Here is an 8103-nt window from a genome sequence, read left to right on the forward strand (position 1 = left end):
TCGCGGCCCTGGTCCCCGCCGCCTCGAGGTCTTTGCTACTTCTTGAGCTTGCCTTGTTTTTTCCCTTGAGGAGGAAAGGGCGATGCAGCAAAGTAGAGATAATATTTCCCTCAGTTGAAAACCAAGGTATCAATCTAGTAGGAGGAACACACAAGTCTCCAATAATTGCACCTACACAAACAAACAAATACTTGCACCCAACGTGACAAAGGGGTTGTCAATTCCTTCACGATTACTTGCAAGGATGAGATCTGAAATTGATAGATATAAAAGATAAGTAAAACTGCAAAATAATATAAAGGTAAATAAATTGCTGCGAACTATTTTTGGGTTTTGGTTTTGTAGATCTGAATATAATATGATAAAAGATAGACACCCGGGGGGCATAGTTTTCACTAGAGGCTTCTCTCTTGAAAGAAAGCATACGGTGGGTAAACAAATTACTGTTGAGAAATTAATAGAAAAGCACATAGTTATGACGATATCCACGGCAATGATCATGTATATAGGCATCACGTCCGAGACAAGTAGACCGACTCCTGCCTGCATCTACTACTAATACTCCATACATCGACCGCTATCCAGCATGCATCTAGTGTATTAAGTTAACAAGAACGGAGTAACGCCTTAAGCAAGATGACATGATGTAGAGGGATAGTTTGAATCAATATGAACAAACCCCATCTTTTTATCCTTAATGGCAACAATAAAATTCGTGTCATGTCCCTCTCTGTCACTGGGATTGAGCACCGCAAGATTGAACCCACTACAAAGCACCTCTCCCATTGCAAGAAAAATCAATCTAGTTGGACGAACCAAATCAATAGAGTGGAGAGAAATACAAAGCTATAGAAATCATGCATAAAAGAGTTCAGAGAAGACACAAATAATATTCATAGATAATCTGATCATAAACACACAATTCATCGGATCTCAACAAATGCACCGCAAAAGGAGATTACATTGAATAGATCTCCAAGAACATCGAGGAGAACATTGTATTGAAGATCAAAGAGAGAGAAGAATCCATCTAGCTACTAGCTATGTACCCATAGGTCTGTGGTAAACTACTCACACATCATCAGAAGGGCAGCAAGGTTGATGTAGAAGCCCTCCGTGATAGAATCCCCCTCCGGCGGAGTACCAGAAAAGGCCCCAGGATGGGAACTCACGAGGATACAAGCTTGCGGCGGCAAAAAATTATTTTTTGTGTGCCCTCTGTTCTTCGGGGAATCTTTGGGTATTTATAGAAGAAATATTAGGGTTGGAAGTGCCACAGGGGGCCCACAAGCTTCGGGGGTGCGCCCTCCAAGTTTGTGGCCATATCGTGGCTCTTCTGGCCTCCTCCTGAAGCTTCCAGGGTATCTTGTGGTCCAAGAAAAATTGTTAAAAAGTTTCGTTCCATTTGGACTCCGTTTGGTATTGATTTTCTATAAAGACAAAAAAAGGGAAAATAGCAACTGGCACTGGGCAATAGGTGAACAGGTTAGTCCCAAAAAATGATATAAAATAGCATAATAATGCATATAAAACATTCAAGATTGATAATATAATAGCATGGAACAATAAAAAATTATAGATAGGTTGGAGACGTATCAATCATCCCCAAGCTTAATTCCTGCTCGTCCTCGAGTAGGTAAATGATAAAAACATATTTTTTGATGTGGAATTCTACCTAACATGTTTATCATGTAATCTTTCTTTATGTTGCATGAATGCTTAGATCCATTTGATTCAAAACAAAAGTTTAATATTGACATAAAAACAATAATACTTCAAGCATACTAGAAAGCAATCATGTCTTTTCAAAATATCATGGCTAAAGAAAGTTATCCTTACAAAATCATATAGTCTTGTCATGCTCCATCTTCTTAACACAAAGTATTTATCATGCATAACCCTGCTAACAATCCAAGCAATTGGTTCATACTTTTTAACGCGCTTTAGGGTTTTCAACTCTCACGCAATACATGAGCGTGATCCACAGATATAGCACTATGGGTGGAATAGAACATAATGTTGGAGGTTATGTGGAGAAAAAAAAGTCTCACATTGACAAGGCTAATCAACGGGCTATGGAGATGCCCATCAATTGATATCAATGTGAGGACTAGGAATTGCCATGCAACGGATGCACTAGAGCTATAACTGTATGAAAGCTCAAAAGAAAACTAAGTGGTTGTATCCAACTTGCTTCCTCATGAAGACCTAGTGCATTTGAGGAAGCCCATCATTGGAATATACAAGCCAAGTTCTATAATGAAAAATTCCCACTAGTAATATACGAAAGTGACAAAATAGGAGACTCCCTATCATGAAGAACATGGTGCCACTTTGAAGCACAATTATGGAAACGGATAGTAACATTGTCCCTTCTCTCTTTTTCTCTCTTTTTTTGTTGGGCACTTTGGCCTCTCTTTTTAAGTCCGAAGTCTCATCCCAACTTGTGGGGGAATCATAGTATCCATCATGCTTTCCTCACATGGGACAAATGCTCTAAGAATTAATAATGATCATCACACTTCTATTTACTTACAACTCAAAAATTACAACTCAATACTAGAACAAAAATTTGACTCTAGATTAATGCCTCCGGCGGTGTACCGGGATGTGCAATGATCTAGTGTGACATGTATAAAAGATATGAACGGTGGCCAAGCCACAAATGCTATGTCAATTATATGATCATGCAAAGCACTATGACATTGATGATATGTGTCATAATAAAACGGAACAGTGGATTTGCATGGCAATATATCTTGGAATGGCTATGGAAATGCCATAATAGGTAGGTATGGTGGCTGTTTTGAGGAAGATATAAGGAGGATTATGTGTGATTGAGCGTATCATATCACGGGGTTTGGATGAACCGGCGAAGTTTGTACCACAACTCGAGGTGAGAAGGGGCAATGCATGACACCGAAGAGGCTAGTAAAATGCGGAAAGGGAAGAGTGCTTATAATCAATGGACTCAACATTAGTCATAAAGAACTCACATACTTAATGCAAAAGTTTATTAGCCCTTGAAGAAAAGTACTATTACGCATGCTCCTAGGGGGATAGATTGGTAGCAAAAGACCATCGCTCGTCCCCGACCGCCACTCATAAGGAAGACAATCAATAATAAATCATGCTCCAATTTCATAGCAGAACGAGAGACCATACGTGCATGCTTCGGGAATCACAAACCTTAACACCAATATTATTACTAATCCACAATTTACTACTAGCATGACTCTAATATAACCATCTTTATATCTCAACACAACAACAAGGAATCAAACTTCTCATATATTCAATGATCTTCTTGAAAGTTTTTATTATATCCCTCTTGAATACCCATCATATTAGGACTAAATTCATAACCCAAGCAAAGTGCCATATTATTTATAAGACTCTCAAATAATATAAGTGAACATGAGAGTTCATCAATTTCTTTATAATATAGCCACCGTCGTGCTCTAAAAGATCTAAGTGAAGCACTAGAGCAACTGCCCAGCTCAAAAAAAAAAGTGAAGCTCAAAGAGTATCCTAATAAATTCACGATTAATGTGTGTCCCTCTCAAAAAGGTGTGTCCAGCAAGGATGATTGTGGCAAACTAAAAAGCAAATAAAGCAAAGACTCATATAATACACGACGCTCCAAGTAAAACACATATCATGTAGTGAATAAAAATATAGCCTTAAGTAATTTACCGATGGATCGTAGACAAAAGAGGGGATGCCATCCAGGGCATCCCCAAGCTTAGGACGCTTGGTTGTCCTTGAATATTAACTTGGGGTGCCATGGGCATCCCCAAGCTTACGCTCTTGCCAAACCTTATTCCTTAGCCCATCGAAACTTCACTCAAAACTTGAAAACTTCACAACACAAAACTCAACAGAAAACTTCTGAGATCTTTTAGTATAATAAAGCAAATCACCACTTTTAGGTAAACTCATAGAAATTTTATATTTGTATTATATATATTGTATTCTAACTTCACCATGGTTCATACCCCCCCGATACTACCTATAGATTCATCAAAATAAGTGAACAACACAATGAAAACAGAATCTGTGAAAAACAGAACAATTTGTAGTAATCTAAATAATGACCATACTTCTGTAACTCTAACAATTCTGAAATATTAGGACAACGTTGGCAATTTTTATATCAATCTTTTGTAAAACATTCAGAGCAAAATCACGTTTTTGCGAATTTACAAAATTCCAGAAGTGGCCGCAAAAGTTTCTGTTTTTTCACAGAATCAAATTAACAATCTTCCAAATCACCCCAAAGGTCTTACTTGGCACAAATACTAATTAAAATAATAAAACACAATCATAACATAAGCATAATGTTATAAATACATATAAACGGAAAATAAAAATATCGGGTTGTATCCCAACAAGCGCTTTCTTTATGGCCATTAAGATAGGCTTGAAATTTTATTGATGCTCACGAGAAAGATAATAATTGAAACAGAAAGAGAGCTTCATGTAGCATGTGAAAAACACATTTAAGTATAACATACTTTCTATGCATAGGCATTTTATAAGCAAACAAATTATCAAAACAAGAAAAAACTAGCATAGGCAAGGAAGAAGAATAAAACATTGACAATCTCAACATGAAGAGAGGTAATTTAGTAACAAGAATTTTTTTACAACCATATTTCCCTCTCTCACAATAATTACATGTGGGATCATATTCAGATTCAACAATATAGCTATCACATAACATATTCTCTAATTGTTCCACATGCATACAAAGTTGACACTTCCAAAATAGTGGGATTATCATAAAAATAAAGGCATGACTTCTCCAAGCCCACTTTTATCAAAATATTCATAAGATTGATCAATCTCTAAATTAGTGGGATCATTATTACCTAAAGTTGACACTCTTTCAAACCCACTTTCAATATTATTGCAAACATTATTATCAATATCATATTCATCATGAGGCTTTAACAAAATTCAAGATCATAAGATGCATCACCCCAATCATGATCATTACAATATGTAGTGGACATAGCAAAATTGGCATCCCAAGCATGGGGTTTTGCATATCATTAACACAATTGGAATCCTATATACCTAAGAAGTTCATCCCCATCAACCAATTTATCTTAACATGCAGCTACTCCAACTCAGCAATGCATCCACATGTGCATCCGTTTCCAGCCATGCACTCACATGCAGCCACGTCATGCCTCCGTTTGTAGTATGGCTTTCTCTCGAAAAAAAATTGAAAAAAAGAAAATGCTCGAGACCTTTCTGTAAACCAATTGACTCCTCTCCCCCTCATCAACAGAATTGAAATCAATCTTTTCCCCACAGCCAGATGGTGGCGACTAGATGGCGATCTCCCCAGGGGGCTCCTCGGCTCCTACCGCTGGTGTGCTCACCTCCGACGCTCTTCGGATCAAGCACAACCAACGATCCAACAGCTTATCCGGGTACGCGCCTCTGACAGCTCTCCTCCTCTTCGCCATTTCGACCCCCTTGCCGGTGGGCTCCTTCGGCACCACCGCCGGTGTCCTCGCCTCCCACTGCTCTCCCAGTGAGGTACGACTTCTGCTCCGCCTCACCCGTAGTGTTGATTTTCCTTTTGTCGTCACCTGGTCGAAGCTAGCTCCCGCCCAGGAGGCTATCTTCCTTTTCGGTCTGGAAGGAACTGGCCAGTAAGAGCCTCAGGCATGGCATGGCATGGACGTTCACAGGCACTGCTCAGATAAGTGCTGGGTCGATCAACGACGAATTTGTCTTGCCCCAACCGCGACCTTCTGCTATGGAGATGATCATTTTCCTGCAAGCTGACCTTTTGTAATGAGGGTAAGCTGTCATGGTCATTTAGTGCATCATTCTGTTAGTCATGGGCGTGCGGGCAAGGACATCCAGTTTCAGACTACATCGATGACTTCTGCAATTTGAAGGTCATGTACTCTATTCTCTTCAGTATTTTTTTTGCGAGTCTCTTATAAAAGAAATACCACAGTATTCCACCATATGAAGACCACACCTCTTCAGCCCTTATGCAGCAACCTGCTCCAACCGTGCCATACTGTTTATCTTCCTGCCGTTTACAGCCGCCGAACGACCTGATTCTCCTAACAAGAAAAAACATATGGTGTAGCCTGCAGGTACCAAATAATTGGCGTTTGACACTCATCTCCTAATCTTCGCGATGGCGTTCCACTTCCTGCCCCCATGTTCTCCACAAGAAACTGCTGGACGATCTTTTAAAGTCTCTGCTCAGCCTCGCCTCATTGTGCTCCGATCGTCAGCATGGGTGGGTGTTTGCCACACCACTCATATTGCCGCGGATGGTAATACCGTCTCCTTCTGATGTTTGAATATGCACAGTTTTTAATCTATGTCGGCAAGGTCTGATGGAAATGGAAGTAAAATACAATTTGAAAATAAATCTTGGTGATGTTTATGCTCCACTGTTTACACTATGTTTTTTTGAAACTTTGCTGCGTCAATGCTAACAAGTTCATTAGATGTTTGTTTGTGCAGACTTTTTAATATATGTTGGCAAGGTCCGAGTAAAATGGAAGCAGATTAATTGCAGTTTGAAAGTAATTCCGGGTAATCTTTATGCTCCATTGCTTACTGAATATGTTTTCTGAACCTTTGCTGCAGTGAGTGATAACAAGTTCATTAGTTCATATCCCTCGAAAAAAAATCGTTAGCTCATATAGCAATTCATAATTTGCAATTTGGAACATAATGAGTTCAATAAGTGTATGATCCATATTTATCTTATGGACTATAAGTTATCTATCTAGTAGTGTAGTAATAATATCCGGTGTCTCATCTTGATAGGTATGACCCATTGTTACTCTTTTTCTTGAATACACGTAGCGTGCGTATCATATTATATAGAAAGATGGGTGGGGCTTAGCGCCAAATCCACCATGTGGTAAAACAAAGTTTTACACCACTCACTCTACTCCACGTTCTAATACAAGAAAAGGATTACTCTCACCTAATCCACGCGTCCACCACTCCCATTGCTACTCATAATCTTTCTTTAGCATTATAATTGCTTAAAATCTAGCATACAATAGCATTGCACTGCAGTCCTCTCTCCTTCGCCGCTATGTTTCTCTTAGATCCCTAATCCCCTATTCCTTTTACATTACTGAGTCAGAAGGTCATTTTGAGTATTGATGAAATTTCTATTGATTTTGAATCAGTGTCCATCAGAGATTAAGACTGAACAGTCAGTACCGCCACAATAGTGATCTATACATTATTTGATGTTGTTGTGAAAATCTTTTATCTATGCTTCTATTATTGATCTACATGTCGATTGTGCAGATTTTTTTCCATTGTCTATCAACAAGTTGTTTGATGAAAACCAAGGCAGGCCAGCGATCTTCCTTAAGTCTTATTCCAGCTAATCTACGGTTATCTTCTTCTTACGTTCATGTACTAGGTCATCTCTCTTTTGTATAACCTATACATGTACCATGTATCTCCTTCACATTAACATAATAGGTCAGTTTTGAACAAAGATTGAAGTGTGCATGCAGCCTTGCAAAACATGGTGTTTTTTTTGTATGTACAGTCTGCTCGGACAGTAGTTTTTTTTTTCTATTGTCCTGGTTGTATGTTGTAGATATACTTACAGCCAAGGATCTGGAGTGAATCCTGCCATGCAAAATATTATGCATATTAAATTGATTTGTAAGTATAGAATTTTGTTATCCCATTCAGTTTATTTGAATTTTGCCATTGGTTGTACAATCAACTTCTGATCATTGCAAGAGATTTTTTTCATTTGGGTCTATATATATCTTTGTAAAATATATCAAGTATACATAATCTGATTTCATTGTTTATATATGTAGTTAAAGTTAGCCAGATTGTCTGCATGTCATGTTGTAATTGTACTTGCATGGCCAAGTAGTTCTAGTCCACGAAGGTTAATTTATTATCCATAAGCCATACATCTAATTATTGTTGGAATCTTGTTTTCAAACTTTGAAGAATGAATGCATTACTACAATTGCTTCATTTGTTTGATAAGCTTACTGCTATTTGCAAGATTAACTGAAACAACATAGGACTATCATTTAAGCATGACGGTTACTTATACATTGTGCT

General features: G+C 38.3%; 1 long non-coding RNA gene across 1 annotated transcript; it reads left to right on the forward strand.

Moving 5' to 3' along the window:
• The first annotated feature begins 5301 nt into the window (after window positions 1-5301).
• LOC141026395 (uncharacterized) lies at window positions 5302-7740 on the forward strand. Its single transcript, XR_012188463.1, has 5 exons — window positions 5302-5553; window positions 5709-5921; window positions 6129-6314; window positions 6508-6579; window positions 7315-7740. It is a non-coding gene; the product is annotated as an uncharacterized lncRNA (long non-coding RNA).
• The last annotated feature ends 363 nt before the right edge of the window (window positions 7741-8103 follow it).

The sequence above is a fragment of the Aegilops tauschii genome, chromosome 7 (assembly GCF_002575655.3).
Source record: "Aegilops tauschii subsp. strangulata cultivar AL8/78 chromosome 7, Aet v6.0, whole genome shotgun sequence".
NCBI lineage: Eukaryota > Viridiplantae > Streptophyta > Magnoliopsida > Poales > Poaceae > Aegilops > Aegilops tauschii.